Source organism: Etheostoma spectabile, chromosome 7 (assembly GCF_008692095.1).
Source record: "Etheostoma spectabile isolate EspeVRDwgs_2016 chromosome 7, UIUC_Espe_1.0, whole genome shotgun sequence".
Taxonomy (NCBI): Eukaryota; Metazoa; Chordata; class Actinopteri; order Perciformes; family Percidae; genus Etheostoma; species Etheostoma spectabile.
The window spans coordinates 13,308,423-13,319,000 of record NC_045739.1 but is presented as its reverse complement, the minus strand read 5'-3'; the positions used below and the strand labels follow the sequence as shown (position 1 = coordinate 13,319,000).

At 38.8% G+C, this 10,578-nt stretch overlaps 1 long non-coding RNA gene across 1 annotated transcript; it reads left to right on the top strand.

The window, feature by feature from the left end:
- The first annotated feature begins 2,126 nt into the window (after nucleotides 1-2,126).
- On the top strand, nucleotides 2,127-4,921 carry LOC116693029 (uncharacterized). Its single transcript, XR_004332832.1, has 3 exons — nucleotides 2,127-2,229; nucleotides 2,307-2,316; nucleotides 4,911-4,921. It is a non-coding gene; the product is annotated as an uncharacterized LOC116693029 (long non-coding RNA).
- The last annotated feature ends 5,657 nt before the right edge of the window (nucleotides 4,922-10,578 follow it).

Sequence of the window (10,578 nt, the reverse complement as noted above, 5' to 3'; positions counted from 1 at the left end):
ATTATTTATATTCTCGCATGTAATAAAGAAACAAATCTAGCTCCATATTCCAAGGGCCTGCATGCATACAGTGCAGTACTGTCAATACTGTAAATAGTTTTACAGTAAAGGTGGTACATGGGAACATAGAAATAGTGTCTGATAAACAGTAGTACATTACAGTAAAGAATGATGATGAAATATTAAATCCAGATAATGTAATCTAATTTGTTTATGCTCTACGCTAATTGCAGACAATATATATTGGTATATTGAAACTTTCATGATCTAAACAAGGAATATTGTTTCTGACTACATACAACTATGCATTCAGAGTAATGCAACAGTTACTGATCACTGTAATTAAATTAATAGATAAACATTTGAAATGTAATGTGTGAATTGCTTTTTGAAGTCGTAGCACTTTGATGTTAAGTTGCGCTATATTGAACAGGTGATTTTTGTTAAATTAACAAATTATTTTAGGTTTATGTATATTGCATCCAAGCAAACAAAGTGTTAGTGATCATTGGTTGTGAGTTTTGTATCTAGACTTTTGAAATATGACGTCAAGGATCTGAAATTATTGCCAAAGTAATTGTAAAAAACTGTAATTTAAGGAGGCTTATGCATTTTTCGAAATTTGATAAAAGCAAAATTTAACACACAGTGTGCTAAAACTGGCAATTGAAAATGCAATGCACTTGTTTAAAAACACTGTTTGCGACATCTCAGGCCTGAGTACATAAAAGACTGGCCACCAACTGGGACACCTGGCAATCCACCTGTCATACATGTGTCACACCACCTCCTGGACTCTGTAACAGAGTGGACACAGGATCCCAGAGCACAGAGCTACCACCGCCCTGCAGGGGCTTACATCTCTGTTCCTCTGTTGTCCCAGTACAATAATGGCACTAACAAGGTAGTTACAACAGCAGCATAAACAAGATTGTTTCCATGCAGTCACAGAGTGGTCATCATTTTCTTGTGGTTATTAAAACATTTGTTGTCCTAATTAACTTAATGACTGCATGTTCCATTTCCTTTATATATACTTTATCGGAAAAAAGGAATGTGTTGGCAACATTTCCAGGCCTTAAAGAAAAGGGCCCAGTGAGAGACGGACAGCCGGCCTCACAGTTGGTCACAGCATCCTCCTGCCAAGGTTAGCAAAGGTCAAAGTCACCAAATGCTTCCTAACCAGAGCAATAGCACTGATGTACCTCCAAAAACCCACATTAGAAGCATAAAGAAGCGTGAACATGTGTTGTTTGTGGTTGAGACCCAATATGAATTTTATATCTGGAATTTTAGCAACATTAATGGTGCTGTCAGAATTACACGTGTACATATGTCTTACAAATCATCAATAAAATAATAATTTTTTTGAATGTATTAAAAGGCTGCCTATTAAGACAGTACATGACTTTTCTTTGGAGCTCAGTAGTATGTACTTGAAACAGCCTGCAGTAGACTTACTCCAAACTCAGCTCTGTTGTGATGAACACGCTCCCAACAGACTCTAACCCTAACCCTAACACTAACCCTAACCCTAACCCTAACCCCCCTAACCCCTAACCCTACCCTAACCCTAACCCCAACCCCTGACCCTAACCCCTTAACCCTAACCCTAACCCTACCCAAACCCTAACCCTAACCCCCTAACCCCCTAACCCTAACGCCTAACCCTAAACCTAACCCTAACCCCCTAACCCTAACCCTCTAGACAGAGGGATAAACGCTTTAGTGGATTGGAAAGTGAGTGACATGCGGTGGCCCGTGCCACCTACCCCTAACCCTAACCCTAACCCTAACCCCTAACCCTAACCCCCTAACCCTAACCCTGCGTAGTCGTCGGACGCGTGGGGAGGCTAATGGGATCCGAACAAAACCTAACCCTACCCTAACCCTAACCCCTAACCCTAACCTTAACCCCCTAACCCTAACCCTAACCCCCTAACCCTAACCCCTACCCTAACCCCCTAACCCCCTAAACCCCTAACCCTAAACCCCTGACACTGCTAATAAACCATGGATTAATATTTCATGCATATTGGGGCACTTCAATTATAAAGACACTGTAATTTACTATAAGTAGAACACCAATAAATTAGAGAATTAGAGGATGTTTTGTTATTAAGTTAAAGGGGAACTATGCAGTTATTTTTCAGCTCAATTTACCTTATCTGAACAGCTTCAGAGTCATTGTAATGGTTATCTAAACTATTTTTGAGTTGAATGGTGGCTGTCCAACTCCAACACCCTCACAACTTTCGGCCTGCGAGTCTCCGGCCTCAGCATCACGAAGGATCGCGTGATATCAGGTCTTGCGATGTAACAAATTGCATCACGGGACTGCACATATACGACCATTCAGCAACCGGCTAACAAGGCAGTAATGGAGTTTTTCGTCATCATGGCTAAGCCGGCAAAAAAGGAGAGAGCTAGGAAAGCATTTTTGGAGGAACAGAGAAAGAGGAAATGGCAGACTGACTGAGTGAGGAGTCAGACACAAGTAAACATCGGAGCTGCCAAATATCTATTCAAAAGCTGTGGGGGGAGCTCTATAGAGAAAACCTCCAAGCAGCAAAGAAATGGCCAAAACTGCATAGCACCCTTTAACATAATCACACACATACTTATATATTGTGTGTACATATTGCCTCTACATTAAAACCCATTAGAATATGTTTTTACATTTTTATCTATATAATGGAAAGGCAGTTGTCTAATGGACAGATACTAACACGGTGTACTAAAACGGTGAGCATTGGAAAAAAAAAAAAATCCTCAAAAATGCTGAGACTAGATTGGTATAGAATGGATCTGCAGCAGTTCCGCAATTTGTGTTGTAAATCATCAAAGCTTTGATTCCACACAATGTATTACTTACTCACTAAATCCTTTTTTCTGCAGGCATCAACTCCACAGCATACAAATGAGCATAAGATACCACTGGCCAAACATTATGACTTGTCAAGCCTGTCTCCTGAACAATGACTTTCCCTTACAACAGAGTCTATTCTCAATTTAAAGGTAAACGTATTTTCCAGTGCCCGGCGCACGTTGTGAAGCGGTTTCTCTTTTGAAACACCTGGTTATTGTTGAAAATTTAAAACAAAGCTACTTGGTTAGATCTAGAAAACAATGATTTGGGTTAACATAAGAATGTTTGTTACGTAATTTAAGTTATGTAGTATGTTAAGTCTTCGAAAAGTAATTGAGATTGCTGTTTCATTGTGAAGAAAGATCAGTTTTAGGAGACAGGGCTGAACTTGTGATTCTACATCATCTATTGACAAATACTGTGTGTGTAATTAAAAAACATGTTTTCATTTATGTATTTAGTCTAATTTGTGTGAGTAGAACATACATCTTAAGAGTACCAATCTACCCATTCATCTTGAGTCCTGGAACCTTTTTTTCTTCCTTATTGCTTAAATCACTGTGCAGTGTCTTTCCAATTTTTCTTAAAAGGAAACATTAATCTGGTGCTTTATTAACGTTTTCTTTTTTTCATTTGTATTCTCAGCAATCAGTCATCTAAGAGTCACCAGAACGTCACTAACTTATAATGAAAATGCTACATGATGTCAATCTTCTTCCCCCCAAAATCTTCCATCTGATGCATATTATTCGAAAAAAACAGAGCAGACAGGGAAGTGAATTAGATGTGTGATTCACTGGAGTGGACGTTCAAACTGCGAGTATACAAACATAGTCCAGCAACACATAGATCCCACTCAGGAGAAGAGACCCCCGCAGGCTACAACATGCAGCTAAAGGTGGAGCGCTCATTGAGGAACATTGTAATGATGTTTGTCACTGCCAATGATTCAGCTTGAGTAGAGAACAAGAGAGGCACGAGTGGCTTTGTATTCAATGGAGTAGAAGAATGGCTGAGAGAGGCTGTGGTGGTGGTGGAGAGGGGGTGAGTGAGGCGGAGGTTGATTAGATAGGTTGGTACACTGAGCCGGCCAACTCTGACTGGGGAGTCAGTGTGTGGTGAGAGAAGGTGTGTACTAGGTGGTCATATCTTCGCTGATTACCTCATAATATGAACATCAGCTAAATGATTTAATGGTATGTAATCAAATAGATGGTTGTAATTATAGTGCGTTGGCTAGCACATAGATTACTGTGGTGATATTGTGGCATACTGGTTGTTACTGGCATGTATTTGTGCATCTCCAATCTAGCTGGGGAAAATGTCAGCTGCATCCTATTATGCTTCCTGTTCAGCTGTAGCCACAAAGTAGCCATAGGGCACACTAAATCACAGACAAAAGACCGAAGCTTGACTTTGATTTGCCATTTGTCCCAATCCCAATAACCTCACTTTTTGACCCCATTCAGTCTTGTCAACCGGCAGCTAAGCTAGACTTGGGGATAGATAGCCCCAAGGCATTGATGTGGGTCAGTGGCTTGACCTAACAACATCATAGTGAACAATACTTTTTCTGCACTACTGTCAACCCTTTGACCACAAGTTAGGCAAAAACTTGCAATAACTAACAGCTAAACAATAAGCTGAAACTCACTATAAAACTCTGTAAAGCTGAGGGCAGGTTCAGGTGATAATTCTCTGCCGGTTCATCTCTACAAGTGAGCCCCTTCACATTGATATTTGATACATTATTATAAAAATATAGATTATAGCTGCCCTACAGTAAGTCTATTCTACATTATTTAACAATCAAATGATGTGACAAAAAGCGTTGGCTTAGTAAAATATCTCCTCAAAGAGAATAAAGTGGTGAAGGTTGCATATCAGTGTGACAGCAGAAACCGGTCTCAACGTTTCAAAGAAGAAAAATTGGATAGCTGATTGGATGTTTTCAGTCCCACAGTGTGAAAAAGCAGAATAATTAGGTGCATATGATTGTGGTGTTGGTGCGAACACAGTGATTGGAGCGCTGTTGTGTTAGCTATTCAGAAGAGGCTACACCTGGCCACTTAAATTGGCCAGACTAAAGGGTAGACACACAGAGAAGGAAAGTAGAATCAAACATGATAAAAAAAACATTAGAGAAGGCTATGGAGGTGCTCACTTGAGAGGTTAGTGTGTGTATGTGTGTTTTGTGAATAAGTCTATGAATGCGTACTTGTATGTCTGTTCTGCTTTATATAACCCCGTCGTGCAGAAGTTCATAATCATCACCCCTCACCAGCTGTTTTGGTGTCATTCAGGTTTACTTGTCCAACATCTCGATGCAACAGCTCCATTAGTTTTTAAATGGAAAGCTGTTGGACACATGTTGTTTTGCTGTTAAGCAGAGATTGACCAGCATTTCTCTTGAAAATGACTTTGCAGCAGAGCAATTCAACATGGCATCAAGTTTCCGTCTGTTCCTTTGTGCAGTTAAAATCACTGAAGCATTGCTAATGTGGAATTTGATTGTAATTTACATTTGTTCTTCTGCCAGCAATAATTGTAGGTACTAACACCGTATAAATGAGGTGAAGCTCACTTGTTAAGGTGAAATCAGTTATTCTGGGAATTTACCTTTGATTTTCTCCACCATCAGCTTAATCAAGAATAATTTAGCAGAACAATTCTCATGTGCAAAACTGGTAGATACTGTAAATATATTTTATAATTGTAGGTAAAGGCAATTGCTTCTTTTCAACACACTGGGATTAAAAGACCCACCTTGATGCTCTTCACACTTTGTGTTTTAGTTTTACCTTATTATATTTCAGAGAAATACATCCCTTTAATTTGTTTTATAATTAATTTATAATTACCACTTTGTTAAATGCATATTTAATATTGCATGTTTAATGTGGTTGTTTTACAGTGTATTTATGCTATGCACTTGCTACACATGCTTAATTGTAAATGAACATTGCAGCAGGAGAGAAATGTGGGTAAAACAATGTTATAAACAAAGCAACTTACCCGATTTTCCGATTTCCTGTAAGCATGAAATAGCATGGTATTTACTCAGCAGAAATCTAAACTCATTAAATGGTTCACAATCATCCTATTTTCTTTTTTTAAATAAAGTGAGGTATAACATGTTTACGGGCTGGGCTATAAGCACCAAAGGTAGAAAGAGTAAAAAAAATATTCTACTTAAGTAAAAGTACTATTACTTGAATTAACTTTTACTAAATTACCCGTATAAAAATGTACTAAAGTAAAAGTAAAAAGTAGATAAAATGTACTCAAGGTAAAAGTTACTTAGTTACTTTTCGGACAAACTACTTGTTTTTAATCAAAGAAACACCTTACCTTTACAAAGTGCAATAACAAAATAAAACATGTAGACAAAAGACATTTAAAACATTTCGGGAAGTGTATAATGTGTCATTTTTTCCTTTGAGCTAAACTTCAGCAGAATTTATCAGTTTTTTGCTTTTAGCTTGGTCTGCACTGGTGTCTGACTTTTCCATCTCCATCCTTCTTGTGATTTTAGCGCCAGTGAACACAAACTGGCGCTGGCCATCCTGCCTCCTTCATTGTGGAACTTGCCAGGGCGCGATTTTTCCCTTGCGTTTTTTCATTTTTTTTCAGCGAATGTGATTTAAAATGTAACAAAGTGCAATACTTCAACCAAACATACTTAAGTAAAAGTACAATTACAGATTTAAAAAAAGGAGAAGTACACCAAAAAAACAACTACTCAGTCACAGTAACGTGAGTAATTGTAATTCGTTACATTCCGCCTCTAATAAGCACAGCAAACAATGCCATAAGGTTTGACAAACTATTGTATTATTTTTTAATATCTGGAGGCCCAGCCAATATGAGGGACATCTAAGTTTATTGATTTATTTTTTTAAATATTAGTCTTTTGAAGGATCTGTGCGGCCTCTGCTGCAGTTTTAGTCTCAGAACATTAAAGCTCCCCATAGAAAATAGAATTAATTCTCAAGACCATTTCTGAAGATACCCAATAACACTTTCAGATCCACACACAGTGACAGGGTTTAATGGCCAGTACAAATGCGTTTTTGCGTGCGAATGAGAAAAAGACTGTATTATGTTATCATAGTTTACGTGAAGAAATAAGGAGGTAAAGGTTTCTGAAAGAGAGTAAAATTCTACAGGCTCATCTCAGCTCCCGCAAATAATGTAAATTTATTATTCATTAGCGGAATATTATGTTGATTTCCTCATACATATTAAATCCCACTACCTAATACTGTACCTGCAAAATGTTTACTACCAACATTTTTCAATACATACTATGTCTGTATGTGGAAACTCAACGATAGTTAAAGCTATAGTGCGCTAGCTTCTGTCACCCCCCATGAGGAATTCTGAGTAATGACAACAACACTGGCGGTGCGTCCACATAATACAGTCTTCTGTGATCGCGCATGCGCCCCCACCCCTCCTCCACACAGTTGCTAGTAACCGAGGAGAACATGAGGGACTCTTAAGAAGAGGTAATTATCTTCACTTGAGCTTCTGCGCGGGAAAGTAACCAGACAACCCAATCATGTGCACATAGCCATACTGAGAAATACAGAGAAAGTTGTTGGGAGCTAATAGTCTTAATTAGCTTTGTACCAACTTATTTGGCAATGCCTTGAATGTAACAGACATTCAATAATATCAAAATGAAGTATGATGCACTAAAGCGTTAAGAAATTGATAATGTCAGGCAACTACACCCCATTTGTTAAAGTTAGAGAAAGATATTGGTCATGGTTATGTCAAATGTAAACAAACACTTATTTAAATGTGCTGATAGCTGTTCATTATTTATTTTTACCCCCCCAAAGTCTCACTGAAGATGTCACCCTTGCTATTATTAGATGAGACACAAAAGTAAGCTGCCAGCTGTGAAGGTAAATGCTCATTGGCCATTCCACCACCCTGACCTTCACAACGTTATTTTCACTGAAGTAGTGAACAGCATCACATCACAGCCTACATTGGGTTTGACAGTTGCCACAGAACATAAATAACTAATGTACAGTAGAATAGCTGCATATCTGCATAAGTGTAGTGGTGCCTTCATACTGTGCATGTTGCTTTGCTTTGTAGCTTTACTTTTAGTGTTCTTCAGTGAGGACTCAAAATGGGAATTGGGAAAGCAAGATCCATTCTTGAAGTTTAATTATTGCCTGTGTTACCAGCACCTATCATTTTAAATGAGTTATATTTGTGCAAGGTAATAATACTGACGTCAGTGTAAATCTATTTGGAAGGAGCAGGGCATCTTGCATGTGGATAAGGGGCTGGCATGTATACAAAAATAACTCCCCATATTCCTTTGAAAAGCTGCTATGGAGACAGCAAAGCAGCTTATTTTGCCTCCTAGCTTACTGGGACAGATGGTAAGACAGGGAAAACATCCGTTTGCAGGTCACAAAAAAAGTACAGACAGAAAGAAAAGAGGAAGAAAGCAGTAGTCAGACATGCTCCTATAGGCAATATTACAGAGACTCTGCAGTGATGTTTCCAACGGAGCTTGGAATGGCTAAATTGTTCAAAAACACTGAGGTGGTCCCACTTTCCTCATAAGTTGCAAAAGTCATCTTGGCCTGTCAGTTAGGATTTGTCAAAGTACCAACCACTGAAGAGCCACACAGTCCTGTAATGCTCCTTGTAACTGAGTGCTGATACTTTAGATAGCAGTTTTCATTTACAGGGCCAGAATGGTTCTAGCTCTAATAGTGGCAATTAAAAGCACCATGGAAACCGTACAAAAACATTCTTAAAGGAGAATTCCAGCCAAGTTTTATGTTAATCGTGATCGCTATAAATATGCAAGTACTTTCGATAGAAAAAACCCCGACCTGAGTTGATGAAGGCAACACTAAGTAGTTGCAGCTACGTGTACAAGCTTCCACTGAGCTAAAACGGCAGTTAATGGGGCAAGTTTTAGAGTGCCTTTGTGCCTCTTAACAGACACACAATGCAATTAATATGTCTGCACAACATGAACAGGGCCCTTACGTAACATCAAGATGCGTTTTTAACTCAGACATTGTTTTAACCTTTGTATGGTATTCGGGTCAAATAGACCCATTTCAAATTTTTATAGGAAGAAAAATTGTACAAGTAGATTTTTTATACCTAAAAATCCACGGCCCTACCTTATTTTCTGTAATAAACATGTATTTCTGGCTTAATTCAGAAATTTATTCTGGATATGACCAATTATGTTTTTTCAATAGTGGATTTTTAACATGAATTATAACCTTATGATTTAAAAAAAATTCCACTTCCATTTTTAATTGTGTTCTAGTAGAGACTGATAAGATAGATAGATATAGAGATCGATTCCCTAAACAGACAGTACATGTTATCTCAATTGTTTGAAATTGAAAGACAATATGTGTTAATAGATTATGACGTAAGATTTTACTTCAGAATTGTTTTTAAAACCCCAAATAAGTCACGGGTCAATTTGAGCCGAGGAATACAAGAGGGTCCCGAAAATGAAGAAAACACAAGGGTTAATTCACCTACTGTCTTGATCTTGCTGGTGGGTAGCTTGCTTGCCTGGTTAGCTGCTAGAGTTAGCTGTTAGCTGCTAGATGTTAGCTGCTATTGATAAGTGTGTTCAGCTAGTCTGTTGTTAAAATCATAATACAGAGAATACAGACTCTTCCAGAACAATGCAAGGGCGGGACAATCCCAGAACATGTGGCCAAGACTGACTTGTCCTAGGTGGCATCAGTCACAACTTGAGTCAACACCTGGGTAAATACGAGCTAGATTACTTTTGGACCAGGGTACTACTTTGCATTGTAAGGCTCCATGACAGGCACAGACAGAAGATGATGGACCCATTTCAGAGAAAGCTCCCAGGCCACAGGGGCTATCTCTTTGTGAAGATCAGCCCACCATGCAGGGTGTGGGGCATCAGAGGCTGAGGAATGAGGCGTAAGAAGAATATTGTAAATTATTGACATGGTACCTTTTAGGTAAGGGTTAATTGTAAGGATGGTGTCTATAAGTGTGGGAGCAGGGATGGAGGGGAAACTACGAAAGTGATTATTTGAAAAGTTTCTAATTTGCAAGTACCTGAAAAAGTGGGTGTGAAATGCCTGCGCTAACTGACCAATGGAAGAAAATATTCCATCAATATGTGGAATGTAGATTTACAGATAGTAGTCAGATAGTGGTTATGTTAGTAGCATTAGTTTGCATTAATTCACTTTCATGAAAATTCAATATTTAGTCTGAAATTTGCCCAAATTCTTTCAGTAAATTTAAAACAAGAGGGATAGCTCTGTCTAAGCCAGAGACAAAGAGTAAGAGCTCATCCGCATACAAGGACACTTTGAGTTTGACGCCACCCCTTGAGATACCTTGGATCTGACTGGACCTAAGGGCCAACAGCCAGCGGTTCAAGGACAATGGCGAATAAGAGTGAAGAGAGTGGGCAGCCTTGATGGTTCCCACGCTTAACACGTGGCTCTGTTGTTTGGAAATTTGGAGTGCTGTCAGTAGCCAGAAAAATGAAAACAATCAGTGCTGCCAACACCGTGTTATTCTTCTGCCTGCTGTTGCTTAGTGACCTATGCACATGCGTGATAGCTCTTGCACTCTTGACCTGCAGCTCTTCTGGCTCCACAGGAAATAAACAGAGGTATGGATTAACACAACTTTTATGCCTTTCTGTCACA